We start from the raw sequence: 20,555 nt of genomic DNA on the forward strand, positions 1-20,555 counted from the left end.
TACCAAAACTTCTGAAATTACTAAATCACTTAATGAACTACATCTAATGGGATCGTAACTAACCTTTTTCCAGCTATTAACATACAGTTGTTCACATTGACTGTTACAAGTAAATTGGTCAAATAAAAGCTGTCTACCTGGACTTAAAGTAACACTAAAGTGTCTGTGTACATGTATGTGCATATAAAAAAGAGTAATGTATGTAGTAACAAAGAGTGAATACTACAGGTTCTTTGGTATTCTTAACAAAAGCACAATTTCGGACAGCACTCACTGACTCTGACACTACTTTCACTAGAACACAATAAGGAATTAGGCATCCCACTCACTGACCAGCTGGTATTGGCACCCACGCTTTGCTTTAGGGGGCGGTTAGGTGTGGAATCACAGGGGATCCTGCTGGTACATATCAAAATCCCTGCCAATTATACATTCCAGCACAAGTGATGAGTGTATGATTTAAGAATGCTGTATTGTGGAAAGTAGAGAATCTGACAGGTGACAATTATATTCAGTTACTCAAAATAATTGAGTCATGGAAAATTAATTGATAGCATTGACATACTAAATAAAACTTTGTTTTAACAAAAGGGCACTGTGATTTGAAGACTTCAAATAAAATAAAATAAATTCAACAATCTGAAAATTTAAACAAAGCCAGATAAAACTGCCAGGGTTGTATTCACATGTCATTCTGTGGCTCATGCTTTTTAGGTTTGATGAGTATATGTAGGTCGGACGGATAGTGTAGGAGGCGTAAAACATGGTGGTTGTCTGGACTTGGATGTGAGTCAAGTAAGCATTCATCTCTCTAGAACCACCTGTTCTGTCCTCCCACTCAAAAACACTGGCGACCTTGAATCACAGACTGCAGTGGCACATCATAATGACTCATTTTATCTCAAATACAGTTCTATAACTGTTACACAATTCTGTATTAAAACTACACATATTGCTTCTACAAGAGAGACTGATCTGTCTTCTCTGAGCTGTTTTTCCAAATATGTTCTTGATTAAGAGAATTAGGGCTGAACGATTAATTGCATTTGCGATAATATTGCGATATGACGAAACGCAATTTTGTAACCGCAAAGGCTGCGATTATACTCTGATCACGAGACACGCGAGAGTCCACAGAGGAAGCATCAACTTGGCACGCTACGCATATAGGCCTGGCTTACAGGAAAGAACAGTTTATGTTTAATTTATGTGATATTGTGTTACAGATTATCTCTCCAACGATTCTGGATCGATTCAGAGAATTTCAGAATTGATTCTGAGCTTAGTTTTTAAACGCAGATGCGTGATGACGCTGCGTGTGCTTTAGAAACACCCGTATTCTGCTTGCTTCCAATTCCTCACGCACACACCACTCGAACCTTCCGTAAAATAATCATTCATAAAGTTCGGAAAGGTTGAAACGAATTACGATGACATTCGCAAGCTTAATTGCACAGGATATGTGCTCTGAGAAACTCACGCTTTGCTCTATGTTACTCTTGTAATGCGCGAGTAATATAATGAAGCTCGTGAAATTATGCTCTACAAAGGCATAATTTATGTCTTTTGGAATGCAGTGGGCTTATATATTAAAAATATGAAACTCACTGACAGTAGGCTGCTTTCAATTTCAATTTCAATTATTAAATGAATGTAAACACAGTCAGTTATATCTTAAGGGATTAAACAGACAGGACAAACCATCTTATATTTCAAAAGAGATCTGTGGATTAGTGTGAATGCAGCTTATCGGATCTAAACTGATAAAGAAAAATCACTCACAGCTCTTGAATGGAAAACGTTCAGTAGCCTACTCTTAAATAGCCTACTGAAAGCACACTTTGTTTATTGCTTGTAGCCTAATTATTATTATTATTATTTTGTTCCTCATTGTTATTTACTAGCTTTTGTTTTGAAGCTATATAGTTTATATAGCCTATTTAAAATTCTTAACATTGTTTTAATTAAATTTTTTAATGTGTAATTATTTCTAAAAGTACTTATAATTACATACGCAAAAAAAAAAAAAAAAAAAAAAAAAAAGATTTAAAGTTTTATTAATAAGATTAATAAGAAAAGTAGATCAAGAATCGGTTTAGGAATTGGATCATGAGGTGCCTAAAGATTTCCATCCCTACTATACAATGATTTGCTTGTCTTTTTTGAATAATACAGACGATAAAGAGCTTAAAAAATAATCGCATATTAAATCACAATCGCAATATTGGTAAACAAAATTATATTTGAGATTATATATTAGATTATTTTCCAAAATCGTTCAGCCCTAATTAGAATTTAACTTGAAACTCTTTTGGGGAGTTCATCTCTGCAGGTAATCAAGTCAAAAGCATGATGTTCTCCTAGACCGCAGATGAAATGTATACTAAAAGGGATTGTGCCAGCAAAAGGGAAGAACTATGGGCAATGTTTGTACTGAAACCATGAGAACATGAAAACATTCAATACTGTATGTGACAAAGAGAATCATACAGCTGCCCTGTGTATGGTCACTGGGCACCTGTGAGCATTTTAATATATTTTATAACAAGGTCAGTGATGAGTCTTACCAAACCACAGCATAACCCTGCCAGGCTCAGATGGTTAGAAACTGGGAATAAAGCTTCGTCCACTCTGTTAAAACCCCAGCCACACAAAACAGAAGCTTTACACTGTACTTAACCAAATTTAAAATATGTTGTTTAAATACGTTTAAGAAACCTCGCCAAAATTCCCTTTCGCTCACTAATGGGCACCCATGGTGGTTCCTATAGCAACGGCCCTAAACCATGCAATGGCAGATGGAAGCAAAGCTGGAGGGCTAAATTTATCTCCCAGCATCCTCCCTGACTACAGAGTGAGCGCCTGACAAGCCAAGGTGCCCCCCTTCCCTCCAAAAATCCCCATATCTCAAGACAGGAGGTGATGGACAAGGAAAAACAACTTTTCACTGTGTCCTTTAAATAATCAAATAAAACAAATTTCCAATTCAATTTCAAAAGATGAGTGCAATAATAATAATAATAGGATTTCTTTCATTTTAAATTAAATACAAATGATCAGCCCAGGATTAGCAAAGTCATTGCACTATTGTGGCTCTATAACGTGATAAATAAAGCTTTAAAAATGCTCACAAACATTGTCATTATAAGTTAAAAGGACCAAGACAGATAAAAAGCATATTTTAACAATACTGGAGAAATTCTGAGATATCAGAGCAACATTTGTTCTGTTTGCAGTTACTGCATGCTAATAATGAAATCTCTCTTTATAACTTCATATTACATAAACATAACTCATGCAGACATAGATAAACTACACAAAGCATATATGCTCGGCAGTCAATCTGAATCTGTTGATGCACTAAACACCTGTGTCAGGCATTCCAGATAAGCAATCTCTTGGCTTTCCTATGCATTTATTCTTCCAAGTTTTTTTCTGTACACCTGACGCTTATCATTAGCAAACAATCAGCCCAATCCGAATGACTTCATCTAGACTGTAGTTCACGTCCATCTCCCGGGATTTAAATTTCCCCTCCCACCAGTGAAAAAGCCCTGGGCCAACCCCGGCATCCATCCGCCCCGAGTCTCATTCATACAGCAGCAGCGTAGAGGAGGACACATACACAGTACAGTCAGTCCATTCATTCTCTCTTTGCTAGCCTTCTGTACTGGCAGCCATTTGAAACACACACACACGCACAGCACACTACAGGCAGCACACAGCCTCCCAAACTCAACGTCAGTTGGTACATACTGTACAACCAGACATATGACTCTCACAATTCAGTATAACACATAATACGAACTATACAGATAGCTTAGAGCCCTTTAAGATAAGCAGCATCAAGATCCTGTAAATGTGAGCTCTGCAGAAGTGGATGTGTGTGAAATCTGGTAATCAAGCAGATTAGACTAGTAATCATCATTGTTTTGTTTTTTTACCTGGAAGCTGCAGGTCTCCTCTTCAGCCTTGCTAATATGTGTGAGCAGTCAGGCTTTGAGTGAAGGCTGCGAGGCTGAGAGCGAGTGAGTCATAGCGAGAGAGCCAGGGAGAGAGAGAGGCTGAATGTATGAATGAGCTGCCGTAGTCTAGCACAGTAACCGTGAGGCAAAGGGGAGTTGAGATTATGCTTCATGTACGGTGAATTGACAGTAAAGATTTTCTATGAGTGAGGAGGCACAGATACCACTTATCAATGCCAAAATGTGTCATATACTTTCAGGGAGGGGTGGGGGGGAATTGGAATTTCAATTCCAAATTGAAATGGATTAGCAAAAAGACTTTGACTAACCGCAAATATAAACAAAACGAATCATATTTGATAAAATTATAGTAGAAGCTGTATTTCCCACGCAATCTTCAACAGCACTAACTGAAAGGTAATTTTGTATAATGCATATCTAGTGTCTGTTGACACATTATTAGAAGCATTTTAAGGATTCCCTCATTCATTCCGGACAGAACTGGACATTTCTAGTTATTTTGCTTTGTGTTTTCTTTTTCTAGTGTGGAGAGATTGAGGGGACACACTTCAAGCACACTTTCCCATTCAGCTTTCAGCACCCCCTACGAAAAAGAAGTATACTTCAAGTTCATTTTACACGTAAGTACACATAAGTTTACAAGTTTACAAGTACACGTAAGTAATGTTCAAGTATACTTTATGTTGTAAGTATACAAATATCAATGTGTAAACTTGTAAGTGTACTATTTCAATACTGCTCGGGACCACTTTTAGTATATGAAGAATACGTTTAAGTGTACTACAAGTGTAACAGCCGTAAACTTTAAGCACACAACTATAGGTTTCTCATTTGTAATGCATCTGTACTACAAGTGAACTTATAAGTATACTAGTAGTTTACTATTTTAATACAAGTAGTACATTTTTTAGTTTATGAAAGTACACACTGAAGTGTACTCTCAGTAAACTACTAGTTTAGTATAGTTTATACTGCAAGTATACTTGTAAGTTTTCTTTAAGTGAACATAACATTATGCTATTTATATATTATTTTTGCACTTGCAGTATACTACTATGTTCAAATGTAGATATATTTTTTTATACGAATACGGATACGGAGATTCTGTACTAGAAGATGTGTCATAGCGCCCCCTACCGTATAACAGTGAAAACATGGATGGCTGGAAAATTCAGTCAATGGTGGGGAAAGAGTAAAGTAGAATTAAAGTAAATTCCTATGTACACTTTCAGTGGACTAGCCTACACAAAAATTCAGATACGCAGAATTAGAAACATATCTGTTTTATATCAATATTCTAATCAATATTTTCAAACAATGTAAGTTTCATAAGACTGTATATGAAAAACGATGTAAAAAAAGTATATTTAATAGGCTACTCGATCAAAAGAGTTAACACAACTACAAGCCAAGTATACTTTCAATACTTAATTATACTTAAGTCTCGATCAAAAGATTGAGTACAAGTACAGGCCAAATATACTTGATGACTTTTCTCTCAGTATAAGTCAAGTACACTTAAGTGTAATTTTAAGTATATTTCTGAGAAATATATAAAATGTAGACTGAAAGTATACTTTCTTATAGTTTAATTTCTTTTTTTTTTGTTTAAAAGAAGTATACTAATAGAACACTTGAATAAACTTATTTTACGTAAGGGACAGGATGGAAAGAATGGAAAGAATGGAAAAATGGAAAAGAATGGCCACAGGTGGAAAAAAGGGGGTCCAGTTAGAGTGGCTCTGGAGAATGTCCTCTGCTCCAGCTGAAATAGGATCAGGAGCTCTGACATCACCAAAGTTTTCTGTTTCTTTCCATTCATACAGTTTGAAGGAATCTGAAGCTCAGTGTGCAGTACTTTGTGCTGTACTAAAGGTAATAGGCTGCTGGGTGAGAAAGGGCAAACTTGAAACACATCAGTGCTGAAAAGACCAGTTTAGACTAGAATGAGCTTCAATGCTGCTTCAGGGTGTTTTGGTGCTTGTCTAGCTGTTTGTAAATTATTTTTGTATCTCTGAATACTTTGCATACATTTTGATTTTGATGTTGATTTGAATAGGGAAGAGCTACAATTTTTCATATTGAGAATTGTAATGAATAGGAAAAGTTTAAAATTAAGTAATGTAAATGGACAACACACTTTCACGTGCTATCCCATTTTCATATGGTTAGAAAAAATATGACCTCATGAAGGTAAAAATGCCCCCTAATATCATCAGAAAAAGTAAATATCACAACAAAAAAGTTCTGACATTGGTTTAATGTCTTCTCCTTTTTCACTTTTAGTCTTTTTTTTTTTTTTTTTTTTTTTTTTTAACTAGGTGAACATGATTTCACCAAGGAATCTTGACATAAACTGTAAACTTCCCTCAAACCTTATTGGTACAACATGTAGTACAACATGTTCATTGGTACAACACCAAGTACAACATGTTCCTGGATCATCTTTGTTGATCCTGGAACAACATTCCAATCAACCAATCCGGTTTGAGGGAGGCTTACAGTTTATGTCAAGTTTAGGCTTACAAGCAGGATTAGTTGTTTCTACATCAGTGTTATTCATCTATCATTTCTCTCTGATTTTAGGGATAAGTTATTGGTAGGAGTAGGTATAGGGATAGCGTTAGGACTAAATTTGCATCCTGAGTAAATATTTACCATTTTCACTCAAATTGTGCTGGTGCTTATGCTGGTACTGGACTGGGGAAACTACAAACCTCTCTGAATGATGACATGACACAAATATGTTACTAAACAAGCTTCCCATTAACAAACATGACACATTGTTTACTCTTAATTTTAAGAATACATTTGAACTTTCCCAGACCGGCTATATATCAAAAGTTCCTTCTATGGCTGGTCAGCCAGTGGTTCTCACCTTTTATGTCCGGTCTGTGCTCTGAGGAACTATGTCCACAGCTCAGGCCAGTGGCGTAAATCCTCTCAGCTTCAGGTCTGCTTTAGGAGCCACAATAGAGGGAACGTATCTCGCATTAGATCACTGATACGATCTCCCTCTCCTATGAGGTGCACGGAATGGCTTCACCTCTAGGGGTTAGGGCGCACTCCACTAGGACTCATTAGGGGTGCATCCTTACAAAATGTTTGTGCTGTAGCAGGATGGTCGGCAGGTTTTATAGTCTGGACGCAGATTCAACCCCAGGATCTCAATTCCTTAAGGGTTGATCTGGGACTAAGCCTGCACTGAACAACTGGCTCTGCAGATCCATAGCCTTGTTGGGCAGGCACTATCCTGAGGCACTGTCACTGAGATAACCACACCAGCAGCAGCACATTGTTTGTGGAAAGGGGACATGGGGTACCTCAGGGATCTGTCCTGGATCCCCTTTCTTTTTCCCATTACTTTACAGCTACAATAGCTGCTTTCAGACATTAAAATAGGTAAATCGCCTATAATTTCCAGATTCCGGTAAATGCACCATATGCACTGTGTATACACAAGCATTGGCCCATTCACAAAAATACCATTCACACAACAACAGCAAAAATAAAACTGTAAACTAGAGCTTAAATTCTCTGCCCGAGCCCGAGCCCGGACAGAGAGACCTCGGGTCGGGTCGGGCCCTTGATAAAGCACGTCACGTGTCATGCGCAGCGTCTCGTCCACTCGCAGTCTCACACGCGTGACGCATCACACCTGCTGTGCGTGCTGTAGGCTATTCTAAGTTGCTATTCTAAGTAGAGCATGGAGCTTGAAGAAGCAAAGAAAAAAAATTAAACAGGAGAATTAACTTTGAGCAAGTTTGGAGGAAAATCGGAGGTATGGAAACATTTTAAACTAGTCGTGGGGAGTGACAACATATGTGTTGGCTTTGTCTCGTGCATTAAATGCGGCACGCTGCTTGCCTATGACAGCAAAAAAACGGGGACTTCGACGATGAACAGACACATGAAGCAGTCTTGCCATGACAGAAATTATTATAGTAGTCAGCCTCAGGCCTCAATATCCTCTTTTGTTACTTTCCCGATCCATTCAACTATTTCTGAATAAACAAACAACGCAGTTTACATGCTTCTTCCTTGTCGCATTAGGCCTATTCATTAAGATAATAATTAATGAATGCACGCACAATTATGAACTTGATAAATGTTACAGATATGTTTTACTATGCACAAACAAATGCCTTTCAACTTACATGTGCAAAATTCAGAATTAAATGAATGTGCTGCAATTTGTACAAAAAAAGAGTCTGTAGTAGCCTATGTGTTTTAGCCATTAAGTAAGCACATAGTTTCAAGTTTAAGTTTTGTTTTGAAGAAAGCTTTTCTTTAAAGTGAATTTCATTTAGTATAAATTGTATCTTAATTTTAATACATTTTTCATCAACCAATTGCCTGGATTTAATACATAAAAAGCAATATAGCAGACAATATAATCATGACATGGAGTCGCCGGCGCGCCGCGGTCACTTACACCATTTGAAACTCGTAACACACGCTGTCACCGAATTTACAAATGTACATCTTGCTTGTTGCTCACACACATATTATGTTGAAATAACAATATGTTGAAGTAACATTATTAATAATAATTAATCTTTAAGAATATTTGATTGAATGCTGAATGTTGTGCTTGTTCAATTTAATAAAATTAAAACTTTAATTGTGATAATTAAAATAATTGAATATTGAATATTGAGTGGCCAATTTTTGCTCATTTATTAATAGTATTTATATAATATATATAACTGCGCAGCTCCCCCCTGTAGCCTAAATGATCTAGCACAGCAGCACCTGCTTAAAAAAAATTCTGGCGCCGCCCCTGGTTATAACGGCCCACATATTAAAAATGGTCGGGTTTAAATCGGGCTCGGGCTCATAATTACAGTGAACGTGTCGGGTCGGGCCGGGCTCGGACACAGCGTGCTCGGCTAGGGTCGGGCTTGATTTGTTAGGCCCGATTTAAGCTCTACTGTAAACTCTGTGGTGTAAATCATTGAAAATCACCTTTAAACAGCACTTTTTCTTTGAGAAGTGCTTTAGTTTCTGTCTTATCTGACAATGTCTTTTTTAACTTAAAAGTGACAGGCATAAGGAGCCTTTAAAAATGCAAGATGCCAAGCAACTGTATCTTTAGTGAAGAAGGGATTCAAGACGTGTTTTTAAAAATGTGTGCTCACCTATGAGATGTGGTGCAACGGACAAATTTATTAGTCATTTTTCAAAAACAACAGTATATTTGAAAAACTGAAATGTACATGAAAGCGTAGTCACTGCACATTAATAAAAAAAATAATACTTTATAAGACCTGTACCAGCTCTCTCCAAAGAAAGGATAACAGTACAGCAGATAACTATAGACAGAATACATGTACCCAGAATTACTCAACATTCAACCTGTCCTTGCCTGTCATGTCACATTAGACTAGAATATCAGACACTATGAGTCTCTGTCTTACCAGTGTACTCAAGGTGGGTCTGTCTGAAAATCCTGTTCTTTGCACCAAAGGAGAAAACTCTGGGCTCAATGTCACCTGCAAAACAGAGAGGGACAATCACTCACTCACATATAGTCTAAACCAGGGGTTTTAAATTTTTAGATGCCATAGACCCCCAATATGATCATCCTTTTGTGAGGGACCCCATTCTAAAAAAGGGGGTTTATAAACTGGGCTGTAGATCTTAGAAGTCAGGAGTTTATCACACTGAGAATTTACAATGCCACAAACACCTTTATCCCTGCTAGTGTAACGGATCCACTGGAGGCAAGCTTATTGAGAACCCAAGTGCAGTTTATTTAAACAAAAAAATATTAAACATAAAACACGGCACGGCACGGCACGGCACGGCACGGTCCACAAAACCGTGGACATAAAGGCGAACATAGACTTACACAATAGTGGACTACAGGAAACAATACTTGACAAAAGACATGGCAAACATGAAGGCTTAAATACACAAGACTAATGACCTGACAAGGGACACCTGTGAACAATGAAACAATGAAACAATGAACCAATGACAACATGACACATCAGACAAGGGAACACATTGCAGGATCACATGACTTTGAACAGGGGATCACATGACAGACATGAAACATGACAAAAGGCTTGTTCGACTTGAACCGGCGCTGCACAGACCGATCAGGGAATGACATCAAAGTACCGCGAGAGCGAATAGAAAGTAGACGGCTCCTTATGCTTTTGAATTGCTCTCGCGGTACTTTGATGTCATAAACCGATCGGTCTGTGCAGCGCCGGTTCAAGTCGAACAAGCCTAAAGACATGAAACGTGACCAAGACGAGACCAAATCGTGACAGGTAGGCAGAAATTTATATTCTAACCCTTTAACCCAATTCCACTTCTCTGTTTGCGATCAGATAATTTTAAGCCGCTAAAATCCGGGAAAATTTTCAGCCCAATGATTCAGTGAGCGAATTCTTTCAAACAATCAATCCAAAACAGTGCAAATGTAAAGAAAATTAGGCTTATTACATCAGAGATGGCAGAGAGAACAGTGACTCACATTTCCAGTTTTCAGTTAATTATTCATTCCAGTGTCTGTTTAGCTTTAAAACACAAGCTTGTCATTGTTACTGAAGAGCGCGAGTCCTCACGGATCGTGCTGAGTGAAATACACTCAACGGAACGTCAAAACATCCCACCGATGGCGAGATGATATGCAAACTACGTTTCTCTGCTGGATAAAGCAAACCACTGTATCACTAGTAGTTTTAATGTAAAGACGATCAGTGACGTACAGGAGTCGTACAGTAAGCACGCTGAGTCCATTATATTGAACCACAAACAAAATGTGTACAGTATGTGTGCTTTCGACGCACTGATGCAAGCAAAATGCAAGCAAGACGCACATTCTACTAAAATGTTATTGAAGTTAGAAATGTGTATACCAATGTTGTATGTAACTTTAGAGATGGTCCCTAAATTTGTGATAACGAACTAGGCATTTTCACATAAAAAAAACTCTTAATGTGGTTTATTTTGATGATAAAAGACCAAATTCGGTATAACATACTATGTACAGTTAAGCAGATTAAGCCCAGAATATTAATGCAATGCGTATCCTCCCATAGAAAACCATTATAAAGAAAATGCTAAGTGTGCAGTGTAGCTTGCATGACCAAAATAGCGAGTTTGGTCTTTTTATAGCCTACATGCATTAAGCCAAGTTAAAGGTTTTGTTTTTTGTTTTTTTACAGAGATTTAATGATTGTATATGGCAAAACACTTTCTGGCCTCATCTGCTTGTTGTATATGGTATATAGTGTTGTGTATTGTACATCAACGTGTATACTGAGTTTGATCTTTTATTACTGCATTAGTCTAATAAGCCATGTTAAGCATTTTCTTTATAACAGTAGTATTACAGCACAGTGTTGCACAAGCTATAATATAAGTTAAGAAAACTTAACAACCGAGATGTAATTGTTACAATGGTGGTTGCAGCAGAGAAGAAACAGAATCTAAGTGCAGCAGTCTTTATTTACAAATAAACTCAAATCTATACCAAACAAATTCTCAGGATCAGGAACAAGAACAAGATCGGGAACAGAACAACCAACAAAATGCAATGTTAAGAACTGACAAAGAACAAGACAGAACACAGTGTTTAAACAGACAGAGCAAATTAACAAGACACACCTGAACTGAACTAACAATCAATCAGAAACTATAGAAACAAACAGACAGGGGGCGGAGGAAGACAGAACAGACAAGAACAGAAATCAAAATAAACTGACATCATGACAGAACGCCCCCCTCCCGGAAGGCGTGTCCTCACGCCACAAAGACTTTACAGGGTTGGGAGGGGGGTAGCCCTGGAGGCCGAAGAGGGTGAGGCCTAGCGGGACAGGGGGCCTCCAGTGGCGGCAGCGACAGTTCAGGGGGCCAGGGTAGGGCTGGGCGATATGGAGCAAAAAATATATCTTGCTATATTTTGCTATATCTCGATATACGATATATATCTCGATATCTTTACAGGAAAAATAACTCCCCAAAAACTACTACAAAAACAAATATGCCAAATACCACAAAGTCTTTTTTATTGGAGTGCAAAGAGGTAGGCAGTTCATGTAGGAACAAAGTGCTTCTGCGACATTTTTAAATAATAATTTTTTTATAATTAAAACTAACATCATAAAGTATGATATTGTTTTACTTTGAGCAATTCTGGAGCTATAATTGACTCTTCTTAGGAGCATATAAAACAAAACAGAAAATTAAATGTAACAGTAAGTTAGTTATAAACAAAGGTTTATTTTAGTTCAGATTAACATTTGAGGCAATTGTATTCATAATGTCAAAATAAAACCGACGTAATGTTACTTGAAGGCATTATAGCCTACTATTCCTGCCAAACTTCCATGGTTGCAGTTAGTGTTACTACAGTAAATCCATGGTGAATGTTGCTGATCTGTGGACACTGGATAGTTCATTCATGGCACAATGTTTCTCCTGGTTTCCACGTCAGTGCTGTTTGATCCGTTAATAACGGAGAAATGTGAATGCTTCTCACTAGATCTCGCAGCGATGTTAAAGGACAAGTTCGGTATTTTACACTTAAAGCCGTTTACAGATCGTTTCTGATGAAATAGAACGGTTAAGATTAAAATTTGGACACATGCTGCTGTCCCGAGAACTTTCGCTTTCGCTTTCCCCCCCACCTACAGAATGGCTGCCTATGGGCACTGGAACAATCCTTCCTAAAACGCATTAAACTTTCGTTTACAAAGACGTGAAACTCACCGAGTGGTCAGGGGTGTTCACTGATATGCTCACACAAAAATCGCTGCAAAAGATGCTTTCCAACAGGTGTTTTACCATTCGTTGTAAAACTGTGGACCTATTTTTCCAAACGCCTCACACCCGTACATTCTTCCGTTGAGAGCTTGAATAATAGACACTCCAGTCCAGTTTCTGGCGGCGGAGTAATACCGTACCTCACAGCACATCCAAAACAAGTCAATGGAGTTGGACAAAAACTACGATAAAACCTGTTGGAAAGCATCTTTTGCAGCGATTTTTTTTGAGTTTCACGTCTTTGTAAACGAAAGTTTAATGTGTTTTAGGAAGGATTGTTCCAGTGCACATATGCAGCCATTCTGTAGGTGGGGGGGAAAGCGAAAGAAACCGAAAATTCTCGGGCCAGCAGCATGTGTCCAAATTTTAATCTTAACCGTTCTATTTCATCAGAAACGATCTGTAAACAGGGCTTTAAGTGTAAAATACCGAACTTGTCCTTTAATACTTCTGTGGCGAATTCAAAATGCTTTCTTTACTGGATCTCTTATTAGCGCTGTGTAGTAACAGTGTCGCATGATCACGATCGGCTCACGCTGCACTGGTCCAAACTGATAAACGGTCCTTCAACCACACAATAACGAGCAGTTTCGTTCCGCTTGCATTGCGTTTACCATTTGATGTCGGGCAATGTTGTGGTCGCGCCGGCATCTCTTACATTATGAGCGCCTACATTTGAAATAACGAAATTTTAGTCGGCAGGAAAAATGCGTACCGAAAACCGGACCCAAAGCCTCGTACCGAACGGTTCAATACGAATACATGTATCGTTACACCCCTAATCTCCATATAATGGAGCCAGTTGTCCTTTTTTTTTAGACGAGTTCTGTAGCCTCCGGGAGTCCGGGCTGGTTGCGGGCGCCGCCATGTTGAATGAGACAACACGCGAGGGGAGGGGGAACAAAAGCAAGGAGGCGGGGGCGAGCACACATAGCACAGAGAAGGCAAACAAGCAAAGTGGCGAAATCAGAATTAAATATAAACAATATATCGATATATACGATATGTCAAAATCCATATCGTGTTTAAAAAATATCTCGATATATTTTAAATATCGAGATATCGCCCACCCCTAGGCCAGGGCGGATCCGACAATTCAGGAGGCCAGGACGGATGTGACAGTTCAGGAGGCCAGGGAGGATCCGACAGTTCAGGAGGCCAGGGAGGATCCGACAGTTCAGGAGGCCAGGGAGGATCCGACAGTTCAGGAGGCCAGGGTGGATCCGACAGTTCAGGAGGCCAGGGAGGATCCGACAGTTCAGGAGGCCAGGGTGGATCAGACAGTTCAGGAGGCCAGGGGCGGATCAGACAGTTCAGGAGGCCAAGCGGATCCGACAGTTCAGGAGGCCAGGGTGGATCCGACAGTTCAGGAGACCAGGGAGGATCCGACAGTTCAGGAGGCCAAGCGGATCCGACAGTTCAGGAGGCCAGGGTGGATCCGACAGTTCAGGAGGCCAGGGAGGATCCGACAGTTCAGGAGGCCAAGCGGATCCGACAGTTCAGGAGGCCAGGGTGGATCCGACAGTTCAGGAGGCCAGGGCGGATCCGACAGTTCAGGAGGCCAGGGAGGATCTGACAGTTCAGGTGGGACCAGGGAGGATCCGACAGTTCAGGAGGCCAGGGCGGATCAGACAGTTCAGGAGGCCAGGGTGGATCAGACAGTTCAGGAGGCCAGTGAGGATCCGACAGTTCAGGAGGCCAAGGCGGATCCGACAGTTCAGGAGGGACCAGGGAGGATCCAACAGTTCAGGAGGCCAGGGCGGATCAGACAGTTCAGGAGGCCAGGGAGGATCCGACAGTTCAGGAGCCCAGGGAAGATCCGACAGTTCAGGAGGCCAGGGTGGATCTGACAGTTCAGGAGGCCAGGGAGGATCCGACAGTTCAGGAGGCCAGGGCGGATCAGAAAGTTCAAGAGGCCAGGGAGGATCAGCCTTCGTGGCCTTGCCATGGGAGCCAGGCTTGGCCACTATGACCGGGGACTATTTTCTTGGGAGGGGCTCTGAGGTTATTAACTGGATTGGGTTCATGGGCTGGAGGAGCGGGCTCTGGGCTGAACTCAGGGGCTGGAGCAGTCACTGGACGCTGGTCCACTTAGCCACAGGACATCCTTGATGTACCGCTGCAGGGAACAAGTGGTTGTTGAAACCGCTGGAACCTGTTTGACAAGATGATAGTCCAACCCGCTCCAAAAACACTGTTTTTAAGGTGCCCTCATTTCAAGGTACCATGTAGGAGAGCTCTAAAAATTCCTCCACATAATCCTCAATCAGGTGGCCATCTTGTGTTTTGGAGAGGAGAAGGCACTCTACTGCTATTACTGCAGTTCCCGGATGTGCAGTGTTGAATTTTCTGTCGAATTTGAACCACTGAATTTGTGGAAGCAAATTTGTAAAGCGAAATAAAATGGACCGAAAATTGCCTGTAAAATTGACCGAAAATATTATAGGTTGTATTTTTAAACAGACCGAATATTTTGGAAGTGAAATGTGAAAGATGAATATGGTTAATTTAATTTTTAATAATGAAAATGTGTTTGAAATGTTTTGAATTTAAATTTTCACAGCTTAAATATATAACCATGTTGAATTTCAGCCCATAAAAATGCAATTCCTAAAAAATACAATGCATTAAAATGTAAGCATGGTTAATGCAATACATATTTTTTCAATTAGTGTAATTCATCAAGCTTTCTTGTTTCAAATACATTTGGCATTAATTTTCTTCCATATGTTCCTTATCTAGCTGCCTTTGTTTGTATAGTGTATATATATTCCTGTGCTTTAGTCACTCCTTGTTGGTTCTCGTTTATGTAAATTTTAAATGTAAGTATACGTGTGTTTGTTTAAGAGTGTCAAAGAAAATGTGTATGTGTATGTGCCATTTATTTACAATAAATGAGGGTCTTCCATTTCCCTGTAAGCATCCAGAGGGACGCCTGATAGGGCTAAAAAAAGAACTCGTCTGGGGTGGGGACCAGTCACACCCCTTGTCCATAAACTCACATACATACACTAATACATGAAAATATGTACACGCACTTAAACAAACAGCCCTAAAAACTAAAGCTATGATGGCCTTCCCAGCTAATGTAACAAGAAAACCATAGACTGGACCACTCCTTCAAATAAAAATGTGATCTGAAAAAAGGTACAGAAGTACATGCAGAGACCCCTGCACTTCAAACATATATTTGTAGCCACAACATATTTTGTGGTGGGGCTTTTCTGGAAGATGTGTTATTAACTGTAAAAACAGCCCTGTTTACACAGTATGTAACACTGCCAATATTTGTCCAATAGTAATATAGTCTCTCTTGGAAAAGGTGAGCCCAGCATATTATTGTCACTGCTGTTAAAATGCTGTCACAGCACAAGATCACAAGTTTGGACCTTGGCAAATTAAACCAAGATGGATCAAACCAACTCTATCCAACCAGAAAGCGTAGGAGAACTCAAAGAAAATTCATCACATATGAGTCACCTTACTTCCAGTAAAGAGCCTCACTGAGCACCCTAACAGTCTCATTCCTGACTTACCACTCGCTATTACTGTTTCTTGTGTTGCTTACTGGAAAAGCCCTCATTATTTTACCAAAAGATGATCAGCATCTTTACAGTGTATAAAGTTAGTGTAGTGACTTGTAGGATGAAAATCATTAAAATGTTTTTGGAAAAAGTTGTACAACACTGTTAAATGGTAGTTCACTGACTAAGACAGAGATGTTTAGATGGAAAAGAGGCAATCACTTATATCATTAAAAAAAAGTGTGGCTGAGGATTAGAATGGCGGTTTTGTAATGGATTATAAATATAAAAAAGAACATGTTTGCACTTGTTTTGACAAAAATCTAAAGAAAATCCATCCTCCACCAACAGCATACACAGAACATACAAAACCATAAAAACAGTATATATTGGGTCATTCTCATTTCAACCCCATCACAGAACATTTGGAAATAATATATATATGTATATATAATACAACTATATACGAATAATAAGATAACAGAGTTAATTCTGGCAATGTTACACAGTTTTTGGTTTCCCTACAAGTAAGTAAGTAAGTAAATAAATACATAAATAATTAAATAACATTTCTCAGGAATGTCAAAATGTAATGGCCTTGAAGATCAGTGCAAAAAAATGTCTAGTATCAGTCTTAGAAAGCAAAGTCAGTAGGCACATACAGTACTTAGTACTAGAATAGTACTTATGCACTATACTACTGAGTAGTGTGTTCACACTGAAAATTCCAAAAGGAAAAACTGCATTTTAAATACTCTGATGATGTACTTAAAGGCAGGGTAGCTGATTTGTTCTAGATTTATTTATTTTTTTATGCTGGTTGAAAGTCTCTTCACATCTTGATAGCAATCACTAAGGTAAGTGATCTAAATGTATTTATATGTATATATATAGTCTGTGGAAGGCATAGGACCATAAAATGTTTGACCTCAGCGTGAGCACCGCAAACGAAACAGCAGCCAACTTTTACAGTTCCTCCTGAACCAAAACAAGCTTATGCTGCATTCACATAGTAACTACTGTAGATTTAGAAGAGATTGAATGTGTCGTTATACTTGGAGCGGTTTGTGACTCGAATTTATGCATTTATATGGCAATACTCGTGATGCTTTTGTTTGCTCCTTGCTGTACGCATTCATGTGTTTTGAAATGTGACTTAAACTTACTTACTTAAAATGTGTAAAACAGTCAAAACAGTGCCAGGAATAGGAATTGCATGCAAATGAAGATCTGCTGCAAGGAGAATTTAAATGGGCAAAGTAGCTCCTATGACGAGAAAAAAACAGCTATGCTTCAGCATTCTATCCTTTCTGGTGACAGATCTGGTGACATCATGTCTTGTTTTTGGTTTGTTTAGATGTCTTTGGTACATGTTGCATTCACATTTCTGTCAAAGCATACCAGAGTTCATTTGGAAGCGGACCAAGACCTACCTTTTCAGGGGTCTCAGTCCGCTTGTTTGGTGCACACCAGGGTTCAGCTAGCAGCGTTCACACTTATTCAAATGAACCACACTAAAAGAACAATCGCACCAGAGGACAAACCTGTGTGAACACACCCTTAGGAAAAGAGAACATAGCGAATGCATGATTTTTTTTCAAGTCAATCAAAACTAAATTTTGGCGGAACTAGCAGTGGCATCACTGGCTCTTGATTTCTAGTAGGGCAAAATCAATAAGATGCCCTACACAACACAAGGGACAAGCATCCCTATTTTCATATCAAGCAAAGATGCACAGAAACCATCCACACCAAATGGCCTTATTATATCAGACAACTCAGGTGAACTAAAAGTATACAAATCTACTATGCAATAATGTGATTTAAAAGCGCAACATATTCCTCATACAGTTTCCAGGACAAAGGGCAGCTCCCTTTGCCAAGCTTTTCCAATCTACATTTACCTGAAAATCACAAGCTTATTGCTTCACACATCATATCAGGCCTGCACACACTTTTAGTACACACATAGAGAAATGATGGACATGTGCGGATCACCTACATAGTATTGTCTTGTCTTAACTGCTGAGTAAGTGGTTGAGCTGAGATGAGATGAAAGCATTATGTGATGCGATTCATAAAAATATAAATGTACAACATTTATTGGAATATTGGAGTATATAGGCAACTGCACTAGCTAATGGTGTCAGGCAGGATATTAACACTCAGCTAATGTTAAATAGCTACTGTTGTGTCATACAGACCCAAGCTTGAATCTTGATGTTCACTGTGTAATTTCCAACCCAGGAACATTGGAAAAACATGCCTGAGGCAACACGTCTGCAAAATCATATTACGTAGCTTCTTGAGCATTTTGCGACACTTTCAAAGTGAAATGTCCAGTGAATGCCGCTAAAAGCATTTTTATCTAAGTTTTATCCAAAACAAATGAAAGTGAATCTTGCAACGTTTTATTATGTTTGTTGTTGCATACGTATTGCGACAGTTCAGAAATGAAATGTTTTGGAAGTCCCGATAAAAGGTTAATGCTCCTTTGAACCTCTTACACTAAACACATCCTAAACCTAACCGGTTGTGTGAACAAAACAACATAACATGAAATAAAAATGCATGTGCTGACCTAACCATGCCATTTTAGCTTGCTTCTATAAGCTTTTGTAGAGCTCAATGCTGTACCAGGTGAGCTACCGGGAAAGTTTTCTACACCAGAAAAGCCATACATAAGGAGCTGGTTATTTGATGCAAATGTGAAAATGTATTAGTTTACAAAGCATGAACTATTTTAAAAGTATTTTGAGGTCATAACATGTATCATGCAAGGAATACTCGATAATCTTGTGTAAAAAGTTGTTGGGGTTTTAATGCCAGTAGTGTTCATTTCAGCTGGAAACTACCGTGAATCGTATGCATATGTACGATTTTGCAAAAATGTAGGTAGAGTAACATTTTCCAGTGAGCCTAAGTCGTTAATGCCACAACTGGTGTTACCAGCAACAATTTAAAATGAAACAAAGCAGCTAAACATCTGTTGTCTAAAAAAAACAATTCCAATTTTGACTATCCTGGATTATTGAGAGCAAAGAAAGTGAGGAGAGAGATTTATTATGAAAGGGACAATGGCTGCACCCCATGAGAGCAGTGCAGACAAACAGATCAGTTCTGATAGCAAGGTGATGTCATGCGGAGAGGGACCAGACATATGTTCTCTCATTTCACCCACACTGAATTAAGAGACAGGCTACGGCACACTTCCAAATCCCTCCTGCCCTGAAATCTATAGCATTCATAGATAGATAGACGCAGCGTTGTAAACCACGGCCCTCAAAGATTTTTTTGCAATAGTGTACACCCTTTAATGAGAAAAGGTCAGGAAAATAATGTAAATGAAAAATCTACATGTAAGTGCATTTTGTGTTTGTTTTTCAACTTATTTTGCACTTTTTGTTAGCAAAGGTTTATTATTATTTCAATATTATTATTGTGTTTTGACACTTCATATCCAGTATCTAAATATTCTTAAGAATAAAGTTCATTGTCATTTGAAATGGTGTAGGCCTACTTACATTATTATTCTGTTATATTATGATTATATATTTAGAGGCATAAAATAGTCTTAAAATGACAATAATATTGCATATCTCAATTATTTCTGGGACAATGTATATCGGCCAATGAAAAGTAGTTTTCATGACAGGCCTAGTCAAGCCCCAGCATTGTTCTGGGTTCCAAACAAGATGTGCTTCAGCACCGTGGACAGGGGCAAAGCAGGCGGGCCAAGGACAAAACATGCACATTAAACCACTCATCCCAAATCACAACAGGAAGTCAAGGAGCACCAGGCATCCCACTTGAGTTTGGATTAAGTCGAGGGCATTTTGAATGAGGTCCTCGAACCTTTATAATTCATCTTGCTTTAATCTTATACACAAACCTTGTCCTACCACAACAGTGCAACAATAAAACAGATGGAAGGAAGGATCCAGCAGCAGATCTAGCTAATCTGGACTGGATTAATAAAAGACCTATACCGCCACCGGCGGCTAAAAATAACAATTATTCTTAAATGTTTAATAACTTTTGAACCGCTAATCCAATCTGTATGCTTTAAAAAGTCATTTAAAGAGGAGATTTGTGGCTTTTATCGGGTTTTTCGCTTTTGGACATTCAGAGACTCCATAATGAATGTGATTGCGTCATCAAGTTTTGATCAGCATTGATTCGTCAAAGAAACCCAATACTTCTTATATAGTTTGTGAAAATAATTTGTATTTTTGTTGCACAAGACAATTTTCACAATTGT

At 38.8% G+C, this 20,555-nt stretch overlaps 1 protein-coding gene across 1 annotated transcript in view; it reads right to left on the reverse strand.

The window, feature by feature from the left end:
* The window catches only part of hivep3a (HIVEP zinc finger 3a), a 64,625-nt gene that overhangs the window by 37,474 nt on the left and 6,596 nt on the right, over window positions 1-20,555 (reverse strand). The window contains exon 2 of the mRNA XM_084422706.1: window positions 9,407-9,481. The gene's annotated coding sequence lies outside the window, so the exon portion shown is untranslated. The remainder of the gene's footprint in view (window positions 1-9,406; window positions 9,482-20,555) is intronic.

Source organism: Rutilus rutilus (genome assembly GCF_951802725.1).
Source record: "Rutilus rutilus genome assembly, chromosome: 11".
NCBI lineage: Eukaryota > Metazoa > Chordata > Actinopteri > Cypriniformes > Leuciscidae > Rutilus > Rutilus rutilus.